We start from the raw sequence: 11208 nt of genomic DNA, 5'->3' as shown, positions 1-11208 counted from the left end.
TGAATTAGTATTGCTATTGTTTCTCCGGTGGACGCATGGAAAAAATATTTTTGAAAATGGCCGCAGTTGATTTTGTGGACGCCAACTCTGATGCCTGCACAAATAAGACCAATATGATACTGAAATGATATTTTTCATTTTCATTGCTATTTAGTTATAGTTTAGTGGTTCTGGAAGATATCACAGAATGTATACTGTAACCCAGGGTTTAAGACTAGAGAGGCAGAGCTTGGTCTGTTTGCTTTTGTTTGTGCTGTGTTTTTGGTTAACTCATTATTTAAACAGTGTTGATGCAAAGGTTGTTTAGTTCCATTGTTTTGGAGGTTGTTAATTTATGATGACTTTGTTTACAAAATCAGGCTATTGCTCATTTATTTATGTTGACTCTTGCTCTGATTTTCCAAATGTCTTGAAATATTTCTATTTGTCAATAAAGAAATGAGATGTAATAAACTAAGTTAGCAAATATACACCTACATTTTTTACTTTACTTCTTGTAATCTCTTTTTAACCAGAAGAGGGCACCCTCACCATTCAGTGATTCTTAGTGTCTTGTCACTAGGCCGTGGTTTGCCCTTACTTTTGAATGTGTCCCTCACACTTTAAGATTTAGTTTTATCTACAATCTGCAGAACACAGGCATATTCTAAAAAGCATCAGAACACAGGCCTACTCTAGAAAGCATCAGAACACAGGCCTACTCTAAAAGCATCAGAACACAGGCCTACTCTAGAAAGCATCAGAACAAAGGCCTACTCTAAAAGCATCAGAACACAGACCTACTCTAAAAAGTTAGACTGGGTACTAGGTGAATGGCATCTATGACAGCGATTCACTCACACACAACGGCTGGCACTCTGGATGGGGAGAGTGACTGCAGTGCTCCAGCGGACCTGTGAGCAGGCGCGCGCACCCACACACACACAACTGGGTACTATAGAAAGTATCAGTTAGTTTCCTCTCCATGTTATCATGATGATGATCATCAACTTTACTGCCAGACTCAAGGGTCCATTCAGAAGACACAGACATGGCATACAACATAAATTAAAAAGATACAGAAAAGAAAAGTAAAAAAGAAACAAAAACACTATTTCTACAGTGATGATTGAATGGAATTACATTTTCTAGCAGCATCACAATGCTATTCTGGGAGACGTTCAAGTGACAAATGAATTTGTAGACTCCTCAATAATGCCAATAATGTTATAAGGTTATGTGCCATCAAAATTATTTTGGAAACGTTTTGTGAAGGTAAATCTTAATCTTAAAGGTGCCTTTAGATTATGTGGATAAGGTTTTGGCAGATATCAAAAGTTTAGGTATTAATGAAGTTATGAAACGTCTGTTTAAACCTAAAAATAACAAGCATTTGTGAAGACCCATCCCTGTTTCAGCATGGATCCTGGACAGTGTTGTTTTATTCTCTCTGTTGAGGGCCGGGACTGACTGACTGTGATTGCGTTCTGGGTGGCGAGGAGACTCTGTTGGACTGATAGATGAAGAAGGGAAGGTTTAAGGAAGAAGGGAAGGTGTTTAAGGAAGAAGGGAATGTGTTTAAGGAAGGATGAGAACAGAGAGGAGGTATTCAGCCATGCAATTATTAGATTAGATTAGATTAGACTCATCTTCATTATCATTGTGCATTATGCAGTCTAGTTATCCCAGTTTGACTCATACTGTGACATGATGTGTCGTGCATGATTTATCAGAAAAATCAGGGTGGAACATATATCATGCGTTTCATACATTTGGAATGTTATTGAAAGTTCATTATGTCTCAAAAACAGGGCAAGAGGTTCTGTATCTGCTTCCCAGGCCTCTCAACCAAAGTTACATCCCCATATTCAGACACACACCAGTGTTTTATGATGACGCAAATATAGTCTTGAAATACAAGACAAAACTCACACATTGAGGTTCACAGAGAAGTTATTAGAGAATTATTCACACCCTAAAAGAAATTATACACATGCATGGCAATTAAGATTAAATGTTCTTGTGAAACCCCTTTTCTAAAAATGCTGTATAATGAAGGCTCTTATACACAAAGGGCTGTGCTTTGCCCAGATGGTTTTGAGTGATTGCATCTTTGAGAAAAAAAAACTGATAATCAAACTACAGTGTTCTGAATGCATTCCTTTGCCTTTTGGCAATGCTGTTCACAGAGACACAGGCTGTCTTACCAGTTAGTCATTGGATCATCATACCTTTTATAAGTCTGTCATGCCCTAGAAACTTCATACCTTTTATAAGTCTGTCATTCCCTAGAAACTTCATACCTTTTGTAAATCTGTCATACCCTAGAAACTTCATAAACTATCAAAGTCCTTATAGGCAAGTTCCCCCACTTGGCGGCCATCTTGGTAATGCATTTTGGGCAGCTACTTTCCTCTTCAAGTGACTGGGACACAGAGGCATATAGGAAAGGGTGGGGGGTGTGTAGACTGCTATATTGGCAATTGGCATTACAAACTAGCCCCTTACATTTCTATGAAGGATTCTGTGAGTGCTGTGTCTCCCCATTAGGATCACCCTGCTTCTACTACAGAGTCCACACTTGGCAATTCATCTGAAGGGACAGAGAGGCAGAGCATAATGTCAATCAAGCTGAAAACAGTGGTAGATGGTATTTTAAAATGGGACGGATTCCGGATTTATTTACAAATAGTGCAGGTCTATGTTCTTCTATGTCTATGTTCTTCTTGGGGCAGCCGTGGCCTACTGGTTAGTGCTTCGGACTTGTAACCGGAGGGTTGCCGGTTCGAACCCCGACCAGTAGGCACGGATGAATTGCTCTTGAGCACCAAACCCTCACTGCTTCCCGAGCGCCGCTGTTGTTGCAGGCAGCTCACTGCGCCAGCAATGTAAAGCATTAGTGTGTGCTTCACCTCACTGTGTGCTGAGTGTGTTTCACTAATTCACGGATTGGGATAAATGCAGAGACCATATTTCCCTCACGGGATCAAAAGAGTATATATACTTATACTTATACTTACTTATACTCTTCTGGTGATGCTGGAGTGTGTTGATAAGGGGCAAGATTGGCAAGATTTGAGAAATGATATCCCGGCTATAATTTGTCATCTGTGGTCTGTATATAAGCCTACAATTTGTAATTTGTACAATTTGTAATTTATATAAGCCTACAATTTGGCCCACTTTGGTCCATGATGCACATTACATAATGAGCTCTGCTCACTTGTGGGGAGATCTGCATTTGAAATGTTATTGGAAGTTCATTATGTCTCAAACAGGCAGATAGCAAAAGATAGCCATAACCATTATATCTGTATTTGAATCAGAATCAGATTTATTGCCAAGTAGGTTTTCACATACAAGGAATTTGCTTTGGTCTCAAAGTGCATGACATACAATAATACAAATACTTAAAACATGGATGGATTATGAACTTTCGGGCCCCTGGGCCCAGATGTATTAAGGGGCCCCCACTAATTGTTGCATATATGGGAGGGGGGGTTTGGGGGTCCTCCCCCAGAAAATGTTTAATTTGTTTGATTTGATTTCCTGTATTCTGGTGCATTTTGGGGATGGCCAATACTAAATTTAATCAGATTCATACATCCTGATTTGTTGATATTGATGCAATGATTCCATGCAAAGGCTTGGGCTTCAGGCCCCCCTGACCCCTTGGGCCCCTGGGCCCGGTAGGTCCGTGCAGTAATCCATCCCTGACTTAAAATATAATAAAACCATAAATAGACTACATGTTAGGACGAGACAGACAACCATAAGTGCCAACAAAGTGGAAGAGATGTAATCACATCTCTTAGTAGTGCAGAATGTGTAACTAGACAATGTGTTGGCTGCACAGTGCTTGGCACAGTGCACCTTGGGTATGTTTCAGTTTCCCAGACCACTCAAGCAAGGGTAGGCCTACTTCCTGGTTACATGTTCAGACACACCATAAGCCAGTGTAAAGTGTTTCTTTGTAAAGACACAAATATAGTCTTAAATAACAACATCCCAACTTCTCCCCATCACAATAGAGTTCAGGTCACCTGAGGGGTATTTCACAAAAGCAAAATTAAGAAATCCAAGATAAGTGAGAAAGCGAGGCTTGACATATCGTTGTCATCCTAGCTCAACTCGTTTCACTAAAGCCAATCCAGGATGAGTAGGAACGACTAGGATAAGACAAGTGCTAGTTTCTCTTTGTGGGAGAAACGAGAATGCGCACGCTCAGGATACGTGCGCGTTCTCGTTTCTCCCCCCAAAGAACTCACGGTTAGAATAAAAAAAGACGCGGAAAATAGCGTCATTCACACAAAGTGAACAGCCACTTTTGATATAGACTAACGATGAAGTAAAGTTTTCCTTTTTTGAATGGGGAATCATGACTATTTCTGTAAAATAGCGGGAGTAGGTGGAGAGGGAGTTAAGTCATTTAGAGACGAATGACCGTCGCAGGAAGTGTATCATAACAAAGGGACGCCAGACCCTCTTGTAACAGCTGTATTCAATAGGCGTGTTCGACTTGAGGCAGATCTGACTTGATGTGATGCATGCTGGGTTGAACACAATGCATACTGGGATGGACGCAATGCTTACTGGTTAGAAATTTTGTCCGACGTCTGTCAGCCGGGGAGGGACTTACCACCGTGACACCATGTCACATGACCTTAAAATATCGCGGGAGTCTTAAGCCTGCAGACAGATCTTGCAGTTGCCTTCCACGAGCTGCACGAGCTGAAACACGCCCTCATGACGTCAGTTCAAAGACGTGATAGGGCCATTTGGGAGGAATGTCCTCATGACTATTTTGACGGGAGTCTCATGCTGCTTCCTTATGTTGGAATATGCGAAAATAAACAGAAATCGAAGGGATACCTTCTTATACGTGATTTCTGCAACAATGGTAGGCTAGCCTACTGAAAACGTTTGGATATTCTGTTATTTTCTGCTGTTGGCTAAATAAATAGACACACATATAGGGAAAACACTTGATATTGAATTTATGTGCTACAAAGCAGGCCTGTTAACTGTATGACAACAGTGGTTTATTTAAAATAAATCATAAGAATTTATTTCGTCAGTCATCATGCTCATTTAAATGAGTAAGAATGAAAGTTCTGCTGTGTTTATTGCAAACAACATTCCGCGATATCTCCCGCGAGTCACTTCAGGCAGACTGTAGCCTATGGCAAGCGATTTTATCATTTACCCGCTAAGTTTGACTATCTGGAATTAACATTGTAGATATCAACAACGTCTTTCTGACTAGTCGCAATTACATTTTAGATTGTCATTCAAGATATCTGTAACGTAATTGTCACTAGTCGAAACGTCAGATAGAGATATCTGTAATTTAGTTTTGACTAGGCAAAACTGAATTACAGATATCTGTCATCACGTCATTGAAAACAACATTCAACTCGTCACACATCTTAAATGGCAATTGCAGATATCTTTAATTCAGTTTTGACTAGGCAGAATGAAAGGTGAAGATATCTCAAACGTCATTATGACTAGTGCAAATTATTGTGCAAGACGTTGCTCTTTAGTTCCGTAGCAGAGCCCATCTACTTATTAGACATTCTCTGTCAGCTATTTTCCCCTCCCCAACATAATCGAAGAAAAAGTGGGCTTATTTTCTTATTTCTATGAATGGAAGAAGAATAAGCAGGCTGTAATGTCTTGTTGACATCTAAAATAACTAAAACTCAGGGACACCGTGCAGGTTTATTAGACTCTCACGTTATCAACTGGCTTGATCTCTGTTTTGTAGCCTACATAAATTAGTAGGCCTAGGCTACTAAATGCACCAGCACCATCTACAGGAAATTTCATTCATAATGGTGTTGGCTGTAATCGAAAAAATCAAAGTAACATTGAATCATCAATTCTTGCTGCCAGCTCCTGTCTTGCATAGGCTGCAGCATTAAAAAGACGATTAAAAACTCCTTCGCCCTCTGGCTGCTCTGACATGGTGCTAATTAGTGCTAATTACAAAGTTAACAGTTAACAGGTGCTATGTGATTTGATGATTTGAACAACAACACGCATTTCTCCCGCCTAAAGTGGGATGCGGGCCTAATTTGCATAGCAATACAGATATCTCTAACGTAATTTTGCCTAGTCAAAACTCTAATTCAAGATATCTATAATTACATTTTGACTAGGCAGAATGAAAGTTATAGATATCTCCAATTTCAGATATCTCTAATCAAAACTCATTCAAGATATCTATAACTTGATAATAGATATCTACAATCAAATTATGACTATCCCTAACTCCAGTTTGAGATATCTACAACGTCATTTTGACTAGTCAAAATTCCATTTACAGATATCTACAATGTCATTTCGCCTAGTCAAAACTTAATTCAAGATATCTGAAAAGGAACATGTAGATATCTTGAATTGAAGTGAATTAAAGATATCTTCAACTGGAGTTATGACTAGTCAGAATCAAATTGTAGATATCTCTAACTGGAATTACAGATATCTACAATTCAATTGCAGATATCCGTAATTCACATAGTGGATATCTGCAACTGAATTGTAGATATCCGTAATGATAAACCCCATAGAAATGAATGGCAAATGTGGCGTCATTTGTCCTAGGAAGAATGTCTTTGTGGATATCTGAAATGACAATTATGGATAGGAAGAATTCAATTGCGGATATCTAAAATGTTCGTTTTGACTAGGCAAAACTGAATTACAGATATCTGCAATACATATCCAGTCTAGCGGGTAAATGTTAAAATCGCTTGCCATAGTAGCCTGTCTGTCCGGGATGAGCTGCCCTCTGTTGTAGCTCCTCCCGGCTAGCCTCTGAAGGTCACGTTTACGTAGAAAGCCAGACCAAGTCAGACTCAGTCCAAGTCGAACAAGCCTATTCTCTGAAGATATACTCCTGAGAGGCCATTTCTGGTCCCTGGAAATGTATGCAAATAGGGTAGCAGTAGTACACGCGCTGCACGAGGGGGGGCCACTATCCCCCATTTATGCAATGATCGGGCTCCCTTTTTAACATTGAGGTCTATGGCAGAATCCAAGAATTTCCCAGAATTTGTCAAAGCCTTATTTTTCTGAGCAATGGATGCACATTTCAGACACGGTATCGTGATCTCCAAACCCTCCTCCCCATTTCAGGAGAATGTCGTGACAGTATGACCCTCCAGTTGGGAGAAAATTAACATTAACTAGAAAATGTAATTTCCAGGAAATTACCAGTGCATGAAAATATAAACATACTGTATATTAACATAAAATGCCAAACAAACTTTTATTGGGAAACAGTTGGCAGGAGTCATAGTTGATAACAACTGACAGTTGAAATGGCTGAGTAGTTTAAATAGTTAAATTATTTAACAGTGAATTATTGTAGTGAGGACATGTATTTTGAAACAGTTGTGGACAGAGGAAATAGTAGTCTTAAGAGAGCCAGATTGTATGCTTAAAGCCTGAGACAGAGTATATAGTTTAAAAGTTGTATGTAGTGTAATGGATATTGATAGACAGAAAGTTGAATGGATGTTGATAGGCAGATTGTTTAATGGATGTTGATGTATAGTTTAATGGGTGGATGAGTGAATGGTTTGAAGAGGATGAATGGATAGAAAGTTGGATGGAATGTGCCTTATATCCTTGTAGAATGGAGAGACACAGAGAGAGTTGGCCTAGTTAAGCAGAAAGCAGTTGATACAGGTGCAATCAGTTTAACTGGCCCTTTGATGGGTCCTAGTAGTGAGCAGCTGGAAGTTGATACAGGTGCAAATCAAGTTAATTAGTCCATTGTGGTGTCATAGTGCTAATACAAAGTCTATGGGGAAAAATAAGCTTGTTTTTTATTAATATCTCAAAAAGTATAAAGTTTACAAAAGTGAAAAATACATTCCCCACGTGTCCTTTTCAAGACCTACGTTACAAAGTTTGAACGAAATTTCTACGTTAAACGGTTAAAGCTGAATTAGATGCAGAAATTTGGTGGGAAGAAGAAGAAGAAGAAGAAGAAGAAGAAGAAGACTTCGGATAACAGAACAGTGCATTTTCATGCACTGTAATGATAGTCAGGTAGAACTTTGTGGAATTTGGGCTTAAGTGTGACATAAGGTACTAATGCAATTTTTTTGCATAAATTGATAGGTAAGGGGGTGTCCTTTCAGAATCTGACGGGTGCCGCTCCGGCACCCTTGAGCATTTTCTTTAAAATGGTATCAGCTGCCACACCCCTTTTTTAATCATATAAAATCATCTAAATAGACATTAACATATAAACCCATCATGTATGGTATCAAATTAAAGCTCTTTTCATACAGAAATCAGCTTAGACCATACAAAAGTAGAAAAAATAGTTTAGGTCCCTCCAGAGAACAAAATACCTTTTGCAAAGTGACCTTTAAGGTCAAATTAGGTTCCTTTTTGCGGCATAATAGCTTATACCTCTAAATCATGTCATGTTTGTTATTAAATTAAATAAATTATTGAACTGCCATGTAGCTTAATACATACAGGAATACAATCATTCAATAATTCATTTTAATATGAATATTATAGCAAGTCTGATGTACCAGATGTCTGATGTAAGGGCAGCAGTGGCCTACTGGTTAGCACTTCGGACCTGTAACCGGAGGGTTGCCGGTTCGAACCCCGACCAGTAGGCACGGCTGAAGTGCCCTTGAGCAAGGCACCTAACCCCTCACTGCTCCCCGAGCGCCGCTGTTGATGCAGGCAGCTCACTGCACCGGGATTAGTGTGTGCTTCACCTCACTGTGTGCTGTGTGTGTTTCACTAATTCACGGATTGGGATAAATGCAGAGACCAAATTTCCCTCACGGGATCAAAAGAGTATATATACTTATACTTATACCCTAGTTCACCAACTTGCGGGTTAGTTAGCACCTTAGCTTTAATTTCCCTTGAATCAGTCGCTGAATTTCAGACAGCAATGTTGTGAGGTACTTCCCAGGTAGTAAGCACAATAATTATAACTGTCCTTGGATTTCCCCCCAGAATTAAAGACAACAATATTTTTCATCCTAACATTTTTTCATGCTTTAAAAACAGAGACCACAGTCCAGGATTGATACAAACTAGTTTGAGTTATGAGGTACTTGCCAGTTAATCAGCACATTACATAACTATAACAGTCCTTGAATTTGCCCCCTTAATTACAGAGTAAACTGCAAAGTTGATTACAGGAGGAGAGGACAGAATCAAGAAAATTATTTCTTCCAGTATTCCATATATTCCAGCAAGGAATGAGACATATCATTTGGAATTACAACAACAAATATAATTTATGTAAATCAGTTTTATAGCCCAATTATACTTGCATATACAAGGAATTTGGTCTTATCCATAAATTAGTGAACACACAGTGAGGTGAAGCACACAATGAGCACACATGAGGTGAAGCACAAACTAGTGTTCACTTGCTACAGTTGCGAGTGAGGGGTCAGGTGCCTTGCTCAAGGGCACTTCAACCATGGTTGTGGGCATGAGAGAGCAGTGCTCTTCAACCACATCCTACTGGTCAGGGATCGAACTGACAACCCTTTGGTTTCAAGCCGGAAGCCCTAACCAGTAGGCCACGGCTACCCAAGTATACTTACATATACCAGTACGGGAGCATGCCTATGTTCCCACAGCCCTATGTCCCCTTACCCTAACCCACACCTCAGGCCTAACCTTAACCCTAATCCAATAAACGTGGATTATCCAATTTGTGCTCTGCATTTTACCCATTTGGGGGTAGTGTACAAGGGGGGAGTGGGGGAGTGTACAACATACCAACACAAACAGTGAACACCCATTCAAACACACACACACCCTAGAGCAGTGAGCATACTAGGAGTACACATACACACCCGGAGCAGTGGGCAGCCCTTGATCTGGCGCTCAAGGGCACCTCATCCATGGATATGGATGTGGGAGAGCGCTGTTAAGTCACTCCCCCTACCTTAATTTTTCCTACCAGTCGGGGATCGAACTGGCCACCCTTCAGTCACAAGTCCGATTCCCTAACCAGTAGGCAAGAGGAATGTTGATTTGAAGAATTGTACAGATGTACTGTAGAAGCTGATGAGCATGAAGGCAGGAATGCATTTCCTTTCTTGCCTCTACTATGGAAAGACTTTTGATAGCCTCAGTAACTTGAGATAAATGCTATTCACCAAGAAAAAAGAGACCATCCTAAAATAAAGAGTCTTCTTCCAACAAGAGAATATGCAGTGGAACACATCAAAAGTCTTTCTGTGGAGAGCAGCTGACATAAAAAAAAACACCTCCTGTGCCTGTTCATGGCAACACTGACATTGCACCCAAAACAGTTCTACAGCTTGTTGCTTGTGGATGCAAGGCAGTGCCAGCATGCTCCAGGCCCTCTTGCTGCTGTCAGTCAGATGGACTACCATGCACCACCTACTGCCATGGGAAAGGTGGTGAACAGTGTGCAAATAAAAATGTGAAGATGGCTACACTTTCAGTGGAGGATACTGATGACAGCGAGGGAGAAATGTCTGATTGAATGAATGTTTTTTGGAGACATTTGATGTTTGTGATGTGTACAAGGCCAGCCTGGCAACATGTTCTGTATATAGTTGCTTTCAGAATCTGTGAGAAAGTTCTACTTTGTTCCTTTTAACTTTGTCTATTTGACTAATTGTTGAGGGTTGATACAATTTGTTGCTCAGCCTACCATTTCAGCGGTGTGACCTTATCAGGCTTTAGAGTTATTATGTTCTCTGGAGGGACTTGAAATATTTTTTAGCTTGTTATTGACATAATTGATTTCTGTTTGAATTGCTTTCATTTGATACCATACATGATGGGTTTATACAGTAATGTGCATCTAGTTATTTTTTATGGTCAAAAAAAGGGGGCGTGGTCATTAAAAAAAATGCTCAAGGGTGCCGGAGCGGCACCCGTCAGATTCTGAGTCTACACCCCCTAAACTATCAATTTATGCAAAAAATTGCATTAGTACCTTATGTCACACCTATCCTGGGGTTCTACCTGACTATGAAGGTGTACACCAAGTTTGTTTTGTACTCCGGCTTCTGTCTGGCTTGGAAACCGAGGCGTTCAAACGTCAGTCATACGTCAGTGACAAGCCCCTGTGCAGGCGGGGACTGAACCAGAGCCCGTCTATGCATAGCCTAGTAACCTATGACTACATAGTGCCTACCATATTGTCTTTATAACCGAATTAATTGAAAACACCTTCGAAAAATTGCC

The sequence above is a fragment of the Alosa pseudoharengus genome, unplaced genomic scaffold (assembly GCF_046254945.1).
Source record: "Alosa pseudoharengus isolate Yale_2024_CS ecotype anadromous, Long Island Sound unplaced genomic scaffold, YU_APseudo_1.1 YU_APseudo_1.1_scf_2, whole genome shotgun sequence".
Classification (NCBI taxonomy): Eukaryota; Metazoa; Chordata; class Actinopteri; order Clupeiformes; family Clupeidae; genus Alosa; species Alosa pseudoharengus.
The sequence above is the reverse complement of the archived record's forward strand: the minus strand, read 5'-3'. Positions refer to the sequence as shown.